The 10,194-nt window shown below is 50.8% G+C and overlaps 1 pseudogene; it reads right to left on the minus strand.

Annotated features, from left to right (window-relative positions):
• Positions 1–5,188: 5,188 nt before the first annotated feature.
• LOC119923615 lies at positions 5,189–9,218 on the minus strand (annotated as a pseudogene).
• Positions 9,219–10,194: the final 976 nt, after the last annotated feature.

Here is a 10,194-nt window from a genome sequence, read left to right on the forward strand (position 1 = left end):
GATTGATCCATCTTAACAACAAACAAAAACTCCTCAACATCAGCTTTAAGTCACTTAATCAGCTCTCTCCTCACACAATGTAGCCTCATTCTTTACCCATAATCTAGCCCGCAACACCTCATTCCACAGCAACTTACTATGCCTTGATATTGTCTCTTTCACCATCGACCCCTTGCTCACACCCACCCTTCTGCCGAGACTCCCTCCCACTTCATATCTGACAGACCACCATTCCCCCATCTTCAAAGCCCTACTAAAATCACATCTCCTCCAGGAAGCCTTCCCTGACTAATCGCTCATCTCTTCAAACTGTTTTTCCTCCCTCGTGCTTCACCTATACATTTAAGTCTGAATTTTCTCAGCAATTATGTTCTTACCACAGGGTCTCAGCTCATTCTTGTTTATCCCACTCCTGACCTCTTGCCTATGTCCTCCCTCTGGACTGGAACTCCCTTCTCCATTCTCCCCACTTTCAAACATCTCCTAAAATCACATCTCCTCCAAGAGATCCTCCTTTCTTAGGCCCTCATTTCACATACCTGCCTTTGCCTCTGTGTCACATATGTTCTAGGACATGTACACTTTAAGCACTTAATATCCACCCCACTCTCAGTCTCACAGCATTTACGTTACATATCCTTTTATTTTCCCATTTCCCCTATCTCTAATTTACTTTAATGTCTAGCTTCTCCTCTAGGCTATAAGCTCTTTATGGGCAGGGATATTGTCTACCAACTCTACTGTATTGTACTCTCCCAGTCATGTAGTACAGGGCTCTGCATTTAGTAAGTGCACAGTAAATACTCTTTGTTGATTGATTGCACTTATTCTCCCAGCATTTTTGTTCACGTTCTTATTCTTGGGTGCCTCCTCTACCTGTAGTTTACTTCTGTGTCTGTCTCCCCTGCTTGACTGTAATCTCCCTAAGGGCAGGAACCATGCCTACCTACTTTTTTGTACTCTTCCTAGTACTCAGTAAGTACTAGTGATTAACAGATAGTAGATATATAGACAGGTAAATAGGTAAATAAGTGCCTTTCATTCTGAAAGATGACACTATCCATGCAGGTAAATGTGTATGGAAGAACCCATGTATAAATAACATTCTCTTCTGAATTCCTCTAACTTCAGGGGGCCTCCTTGATGGTGGAAGGCATATTTTAAAACTCATTGCCATGTTTCTGCCATCTGTATAAGAAGGTATTTCTACATTGTAAACTCGTGGTGGGCAGGGAACATGGCTTTCAACCCTATTGTAGTCTACGAAGCTCTTAGTATAATGCTCTGCATACAGCAAACGCTCAGTAAGTAACAGTGATTGGTTGATTGATTGATACCTTTGATAAGAGCCACCCCATCTGTACCTTTTCATGGTGGCATGGTAGTGAGAATGAAGCTATATAATTGTAGTAATCATTAGAAACCTTCAGTTTGGTGATGGGCAGCATATTTGTGGATTTAAATCTCAATCATTTTCATTTTCATCAAACCCATCTTAATGGCATCCCTTTGCCAGTCTCAGTTTTCTGCAGGTATGTCATCTGGGTATATACAGACTCGGTAGGTGACTAACTGAGATATTCCATCAATGGGCCACAGTAATCATTAGATGGCAAGACATAGTCACAAGGAATGGTGTTCTGCAATAAAGTCCTCCAACATCAAAACAATGCTTTTTGCCTCATATCTCTGCTGGTGAGATATGTGAAAGAGAAGACAGTAGTATGTTGCTATATTCGTGGCTCAGTGGAAAGAGCACAGTCTTGGAAGCCAGAGATCATGGGTTCTAATCCTGACTCTTCCACTTGTCAGCTGTGTGACTTTGGGCAAGTCACTTAACTTCCTTGTGCCTCAGTTACCTCATCTGTAAAATGGGGATTAAGACTGTGAGCCCCACGTGGGACAACCTGATCACCTTGAATCCCCCCCCAGCTCTTAGAACAGTGCTTCGCACATAGTAAGCACTTAACAAATACCATCATTATTATTAAGAAGTGGCATGGCTTAGTGGAAAGAGCACGGGCTTGGGAGTCAGCGGTCGTTGGTTCTAATCTCAGCTCCTCCAATTATCTGCTGTGTGACCTTGGGCAAGTCACTTCACTTCCCAGTGCCTCAGTTACCTCATCTGTAAAATGGGATGAAAACTGTGAGCCCCGCGGGGGGCAACCTGATCACCTTGTAACCCCCCCAGCGCTTAGAAAAGTGCTTTACACATAGTAAGCGCTTAACAAATGCCATCATTATTATTATTATTACAAGTTGGCCACATAGTAAACTTCGTATATAGTAAACGCGGGCTTGCTCCGACTGCGCATGCGCCGCGCTCTCCCGGGCAGGGCCCCTTTCCCCTCCCGCCCGGGCTCTGACTGCGCATGCGCAGCGCTCTCCAGGGCGGGGGCTCCCTTCTACCCGGCCCGGGCTCCGACCGCGCTTGCGCCGCTCTCTCCAGGACGGGCCTCCCTCCTCCCGCCAGCGAGGCGCACTGCGACTGTGCATGCTCCGCCCTCTCCGGGGCGGGCCCCCCTACTCCCCTCGCCTACGCTTCCACTGCGGATGCGCCCCGCTCCTTCCCCCCCGAGTCTCCGAACGCGCATGCGCCGAGCTCCCTCCCTTCTCGGGCTTCGACTGCACATGGGCTGCGCCCTCTAGGATTGAAGATATAGCTTTGGGGACTGTATCGTTCATTCATTCACTCAATCGTATTTATTGAGCGCTTACTGTGTGTAGAGCACTGTACTAAGCGCTTGGCAATAGGATAGTATATAGTATATTACAGTATAGTACAGTACAATATAGATAAGCAGTGTGGTTAAGACTGTGAGCCCACTATTTGGTAGGGACTGTATATGTTACCAACCTGTACTTCCCAAGCGCTTAGTACAGTGCTCTGCACACAGTAACCGCTCAATAAATACGATTGATTGATTGTGGTTTAGTGGCAAGAGCCTGGGCTTTCGAGTCAGACATCAGGGGTTCAAATCCCGACTCCACCGCTTGTCAGATGTGTGATCTTGGGCAAATCACTTCACTTCTCTGGGCTTCAGTTCCATCTGTAAAATGGGGATGAAGACTGTGAGCCCCGCGGGGGGCACCCTGATCACCTTGTAACTCCCGAGCGCTTAGAACAGTGCTTTGCACACAGTAAGCGCTTAATAAATGCCATCATTATTATTATTATTACAAGTTGGCAACATAGTAAGCTTCTAACCTACTGAACGCGGAAGCGCTCTGACTGCGCATGCGCCGCGCTCTCCCGGGCGGGACCCCTCTTCTCCCCCCCGGCCCGGGCTCTGACTGCGCATGCGCCCCGCGCTCCTGGGCGGGCCCCCTTTCCCCTCCCGCCCGGGCTCTGACTGCGCATGCGCTACGCTCTCCAGGGCGGGGGCTCCCTTCTACCCGGCCCGGGCTCCGACCGCGCTTGCGCCGCTTTCTCCAGGACGGGCCTCCCTCCTCCCGCCAGCGAGGCGCACTCCGACTGCGCATGCTTCGCCCTCTCCGGGGCGGGGCCCCCTCCTCCCCTCTCCGAGTCTCCGAATGCGCATGCAACCCCGCTTCTCCTCCCGCAACCACTGGCTCCGCATGCGCAGAGCTCCCTCCCTTTTCCCCCCTCCCCTTCCCGGGCTTCGAATGCGCATGCCCTGCGCCCTCGGGCTGGAGGTATAGCTTTGGTGACTGTATCGCTCATTCATTCATTCAGTCGTATTTATTGAGCGCTTACTGTGTGTAGAGCACTGTACTAAGCGCTTCGGAATAGGATAGTATATAGTATATTACACTATAGTATAGTACAGTATAGAGAAGCAGTGTGGTTCAGTGGCAAGAGCCCGGGCTTCGGAGTCAGACGTCGGGGTTTCGAATCCCACTCCACTGCTTGTCCCCTGTGTGACCTTGGGCAACTCACTTCACTTCTCTGGGCCTCAGTTACCTCCTCTGTAAAATGGGGATTAAGACCATGAGCCCCACGTGGGACAACCTGATCACCTTGTAAATTCCCCAGTGCTTAGTACAGTGCTTTGCACATAGTAAGCGCTTAATAAATGCCATTATTATTATTACAAGTTGGCCACCTAGTGAGCGCCGGCGCGCTTCGACTGCGCATGCGCCGCGCTCTCCCGTGCGGGCCCCCATTTTCCCCTCCTGCCCGGGCTCCGACCGCGCATGCGCCGCGCTCTCCAGGGCGGGCCTCACTCCCACTTCCCCGTGGCGCACTGCGACTGCGCATGCTCCGACCCCTCCGGGGCGGGGCCTCCTCCTCTCGCCTACGCTCCGACTGCGCATGGCTACGGGGTGGTTTCCTGGGCAGGCAGTCTAGGTGCCGCAGCGTGTGTGGCGTCGTCTGTGCGGAGTAGGCACTGCCGTGTGACTCCCTGGCCGGGCAGTGTCCACTACAGGGAGGCATCTCGGCCAGGCAGCGCAGACATCCCCGAGTGGCATCCCTGCCAGGCGGTGTAAACGCTGCAGTGCTGTGTCCTGGCCGGACAGTCTAGCTGTTGCAGATGTTCAGTGTGGGGCTGGACTGACTTCAGTGTCCTCTCCACCGCTGTTGGAGGAGGAGACCTTTCTGGGCTACCTCCCCGTCCGGGAGACCCTGACGTACGCAGCGCAGCTGGCCATCGGCACCGGCTCCCCTGACTTCTTCTGCAGGAAGGTGGGTGAGCGGGCATCAGCAAACCCTAAGCGTCCAAACTATGCTCTTCTCCTGGGGAGAAGTCCATGCCTGAGTTTACCCCTTCAGTCTTTGGGCTTCTCATTTCAGGGGCTACCCCAGAGGCCCCCTGGCCACATGCAGAGTCCTTGGGGTATCCAGCCGGCCTTCCCCACAGGGACCCATGGGCAAAAGAACTTGAGGGGATCAGGGTGGGGCTGGGACACTGGGTGGTCACTCTGTGCCCTCAGGGAGAGGCAGGGCTATTTGGTGGACATACTGACTGTACCCTGTGCCCACAGTGGTGTGCCCATGTAGTGGGCACACTGAGCATGTTCTGTGCCTGCAGGCAGAGTGGTGGCCATGCTGACTGTACTCTGTGCCCGCAGTCAGAGCAGTGGCCATGTGGTGGGGACACTGACCATGCTCTTTGCCCGCAGGCAGAGTGGTGGCCCTGCAGTGGTCAAGCTGAGCTTGTTGTGTGCCCACAGGTAGAATCGGGGATGGTAGAGCTGAGCCTCAGCCACGTGGCAGACACGCTGATCAGGAGCCGTGCGACCGGAGGCATTTCTAATGGCAAAAGTCCATCACGGCCCAACTCCTCTGGGATCCAAGTGAGTGGCTGGCCTGCAAAGCCATCTCTGAGCACTTCAGGGGGCCCCAGAAAGCAGGCCCTTCTGCTCTGATGTGGGTGCTTTAAAGCCAATGGTAAGGAGTTTCTGTTTGATGCAGAGGGGTTGATGGGTAACCACTAGAAATTTTTGTAGAAAACCGATCCAGGTAGCAGAATGAAGTATGGACTGTAGTGGGGAGAGACAGACGGCTGGGAGGTCAGCAAGGAGGCTGATGCAGAAATCCAAGCGGGATAGGATAAGCGTCAAAATGACACGAGCCACAGCACCATAAACTCTGGCATCATCGTTCATTGTAGTGTGGTCAGTAGGTGCCATGAATCTCAGCAGCTTACTAAGGACATGATACCGGAGTTTTCTTCCTTTGCTGGCTTTCCTGTCCACTTTTCTGTGAATTTTACTCCGTAACTTCTGAATAGCCGGCCATTGCCCGCCCATGGCCAACTGATCATTCGGATCCAAGGAACGGGTCTTCCGTTCTATAAGTTCTCGCAGAAGCTGATGGTAAAAGCCATCATCACCAAAGATCTCTTCCTCCAGGTCCTTCAAGTGAGCGTTGGCTGGAGCCTGAGGCAAAATCTCCTGCTGTCCTGGCACGCTGTCGGGGATAGGCTGGAGTTCTGGCTCGCCCTTCAATCAATCAATCAATCAATCAATCGTATTTATTGAGCGCTTACTGTGTGCAGAGCACTGTACTAAGCGCTTGGGAAGTACAAGTTTGCAACACATAGAGACAGTCCCTACCCAACAGTGGGCTCACAGTCTAAAAGGGGGAGACAGAGAACAAAACCAAACATGCTAACAAAATAAAATAAATAGAATAGATATGTACAAGTAAAATAAATAAATAAGTAAATAGAGTAATAAATATGTACAAACATATATACAGGTGCTGTGGGGAAGGGAAGGAGGTAAGATGGGGGGATGGAGAGGGGGACGAGGGAGAGAGGAAGGAAGGGGCTCAGTCTGGGAAGGCCTCCTGGAGGAGGTGAGCTCTCAGTAGGGCCTTGTCAAGAAAACGGTACAAAGAGCACTTAGTCTGCAAACGCCAAAGTAAGCTCTCTTTGTCCATCGGAATATGGTCTATCTGAGTCAGGATTGGGCGTTCAAAGGCTCCAAAACCCTTTCCCGGCTTGCCAGAAGCCAATTTGGTTTTGTTGTGCCATTTTTGCAGCGTCCGGTTACGATAGGATATGAAATCAGCAAAGCGTTTTGCCATCAAGTCAGGGTAGTCACTCATCTCTAGCTTGCTTCCACTTAGGTGGCCCTTTCCTCTGCAGCTGCTGCTGCTGCTGTCCCTCCTCAGCAAGCAATTCCTCCTCCTCTTCACTGGAAATTTTCTCCTCACTCTCTGCTTTGGGTTTTTTCTCACCTACCAAGTGCCTCGTGTCTGGATGCTGGTAAAGCAGTTCATCCTGAAGATCCACCAGAGACTTCGATAATGCTTTAAGTGCCATGTGACTGTTTTTCAGGATGCTGGCAAACTCTGATCCTCCCTTGTCCTTGAATATGGGGAACGTTTCTGACTGTGGCACGAGAACCGTGTCGACCTGTGTTCGGCCCACCTGTCCGGGATTCCGGCACGCTGTCGGGCACCGTGACTCATGGGAATTTGTTGTGCTCGCTCTGTGCCAGGCCCTGTACTAATTGCTTGGGCAGAAACTAGCTAATCACATTGGACACGGTCCCTGTCCCTTTTGGGGCCCACAGTCTTTGTCCCCATTTTGCGGATGAGGGAACCGAGACACAGAGAAGTGAAGTGACTTGCCCAAGGTCACACAGAAGACAAGTGGCAGAGCTGGGATTAGAGTCCATGATCTTCTGACTCCCAGAACCGGTCTGTGTTTTAGACGGAAAAACATTGTTTTACCACGGAAAAACATTTCATCGTCACGGGCGCGTGATGATGACACTACCCCGATTCGAGGCCAGAAAGGAGGGGATGCAGGCAGGAGCAGGAAGGCTGGCTCTAGGCCATAGGTCTGGGGTTTCCTTTTCTAACCCCCTGTCACACCCTAGACCGAGCCACCGGAGCCCGTCGTCGTGATATGGGGCTCACTCGCTGGGCTCCCGTAGCCCGAGCTGCCATCTAACGGTTATCGGTCAATCGTATCTATTGAGCGTTTACTCTATGCAGAGCACTGTACTGAGTGCTTGGGAAAGTACACTGCAGTAGAGTTGATAGACATAATCCCTGTCCTTAAGAAGCTTGCAGTCTACAAGGGAAGACAGAAAGAAGTGCTTAGAGGAATACCATCCAGGTGCACAGGCCACATAGAAGGGAGAACAAATAGGGGAAATGAGAACTTAGTTGTGGAAGACATTTTGGAGGAGATAATAGTAATGATAATAATTCTGGCATTTGTTAAGCGCTTATTCTGCATCAACCACTATTCTAAGCGCTGGGGTAGACACAAGGTACTAAGGTTGTCCCTCATGGGGCTCACAATCTTAATCTCAATCACCACTTTATCGATGAGGTAACTGAGGCACAGAGAAGTTAAGTGGCTTCCCCAAGGTCACACAGCAGACAAGTGGAGGAGCCGGGATTAAAACCCACGTCCTCTGACTCCCAGGCCCGTGTTCTCTCCGCTAATCCACGCTGTGGAGAAGTGATTTTAAGAGGGCTCTGAAGGTGGGGAGAGTGGTGGGCTGTCTAATTGGAAGGGCTAGGCTTTCCTGGCCGTTCCTTGGGTTCGGTGTCAGCTGCCCGGTTGTGGGGGTTGTGAGGAGGGGACTGAGATGGGACAGGAAAGGGGGGTGGGGGTCGGGCCAGAGATGAGACTGACTGGAGAGGCGTTTGGAATTAGTGTTTCTCTGGACAGACCCTTTCATCCTATCCTATTCATTCATTCTATTGTATTCATTGGGCACTTACTGCGTGCAGAGCACTGTACTAAGCACTTGGAAAGGACAATTTGGCAACAGATAGAGACAATCCCTACCAGACAATGGACTCACAATTTAGAAGGGGGAGACAGACAACAAAACAAATCAAGTAGACAGGCATCCCTAGCATCAGAATAGATAAATAGAATTATAGACAAATACACATCATTAACAAAATAAATAGTGTAATAAATATGTACAAATATGCACAAGAGCTGTGGGGCGGGGCAGTGGGTAGAGCAGAGGGACGGAGTAGGGGTGATGGAGAGGGGAGGAGGAGCAGAGGAAAAGGGGGTGCTCCATCTGGAAAGGCCTACCTGCCCTACCCTATCTTTCTGGCAGCCATACCCTCATCCAATGATGCAGCTGGACCTTCCCTCAGGGACAACTGATCTCTACCCCAGCTGTTTCCAATCAGGGGAATTAGTGACTAACGCATGCATGCCCCGCCCCCACAATCTCCCTGCCCTATATAACCCTACAGGGGCCCCACTCACTTCGAGGCTGGTTGACTTTGAATCGTTGTAAGGGCTGGGTTTGGTGAGCTGGGGAGAATAAGGGGATTTTTGAAGGCGGTTTTGATGATTTGGGAGCCTTGAATTTGCTTACTGGTTTGATAGCTGGGAGTTCTTTAAGGCCACGTAATTTCCCCAAGATTTTGCCTGTAGGGTTGTGCTGAGAGGCTATCTTTACTCTACCCTGACCTCACTCATTCCTGCGCTGAGGAGTAAGGGTAGTTAGTGGGCAAAAGGACTACTACTCCATCTTAGATGGCTTCCTGGGCACTCAAACTGTCTCTTTGTTCTACCACTTCTCTCCCTGGCAGGGGAAGTTCTAAGGGACGCTTTGCTACAGCAATCAATCAACAGCATTTGAGATCTTCCTTTGGGGGGAGTATTGTACTAACTGCTTGTGAGAGCCTAGTAGAATAGATTAAGCAGACATGTTTCTTGCAGCCTTGCCTGAACACCTCAACACACCTGTCCCCACTTCTCTGTTCTCATTATGGTGTTGCTTTCCCTTAAACCTTCAGATAGGCCTGTCTTGTGCATGCTGACATAATTCTCTTTGAATCTTACAGGTCCAGTATCGGTGTAATGAGGGGGATCGGATCCAGATGATGCAATACAGGTAAGGGAAGATTCTGGGTAAAACAATAGGTACTTAATTGGTGTGGGGTGAATGCTTCAGTGCTTAGGGGGTGGAATTAAGTGCACTGGTGAGCTGGAAGGGAAAATAAAATGTTTGGGGAGGGGCTAGGAAGATGAGAACTTTAGTTAGAGAAGGCCTGTTGAAGAAGAAACAACTTCGGTAGACATTTTAAAGAGGTGGAAGACCCCTGGTACATTGATTGGGTAGGTGGGGGTTGGGAGTGCCAGATGGAAGGATATTTGGGATGGGTTGAGGGTGGATGTGGTCCAAGTGAGGCATAAGGAGCTGGCTGGAGTTTTCGGGCTTTTCCTAATCCCAGGTGAGTGCCATCCGGAGGTGGATGTCGAAGGAGTCTTGATGAGCAGAAGAGAAGGACTAGCTCATTTCTCCTCCCAGAAGCTTCTCAGCACCCTACCTGGCCATGAGGACTGTTGCCCATTCAGTGAGGACCCGGAACAGCTGATCCCCATGGAGTGGAAGAATCAGGAGCTGAGCTTCCATTCACTCATTCATTCATTCAATCGTATGTATTGAGCGCTGATTGTGTGCAGAGCACTGTATTAAGCGCTTGGGAAGTACAAGTTGGCAACAAATAGAGATGGTCCCATCTCTAAGGGAAGGTGATGGGGCCATGTGTGTATGACTAGGGGTTAATGCAGGAGGAGGATAAGGTGTGCAGAGGAGCCTGTCACTGTCAGTACTGTGGCTGGTTCTACCAAATGGGGCTAAGGCTCTTCATAGGGAACTGACTCGGTTTGACCTGACTTTGGGACTGAGGAGACCCAGGACCCTTAATTCTATAGATGGGCCATTCCTGCCTGAACCCACAGTCCTGTCCACAGGGTCACTCTGCAAATCCTCAGCACCTCTAGCGGT

Source organism: Tachyglossus aculeatus, unplaced genomic scaffold, assembly GCF_015852505.1.
Source record: "Tachyglossus aculeatus isolate mTacAcu1 unplaced genomic scaffold, mTacAcu1.pri scaffold_206_arrow_ctg1, whole genome shotgun sequence".
In the NCBI taxonomy this organism is placed as follows: domain Eukaryota; kingdom Metazoa; phylum Chordata; class Mammalia; order Monotremata; family Tachyglossidae; genus Tachyglossus; species Tachyglossus aculeatus.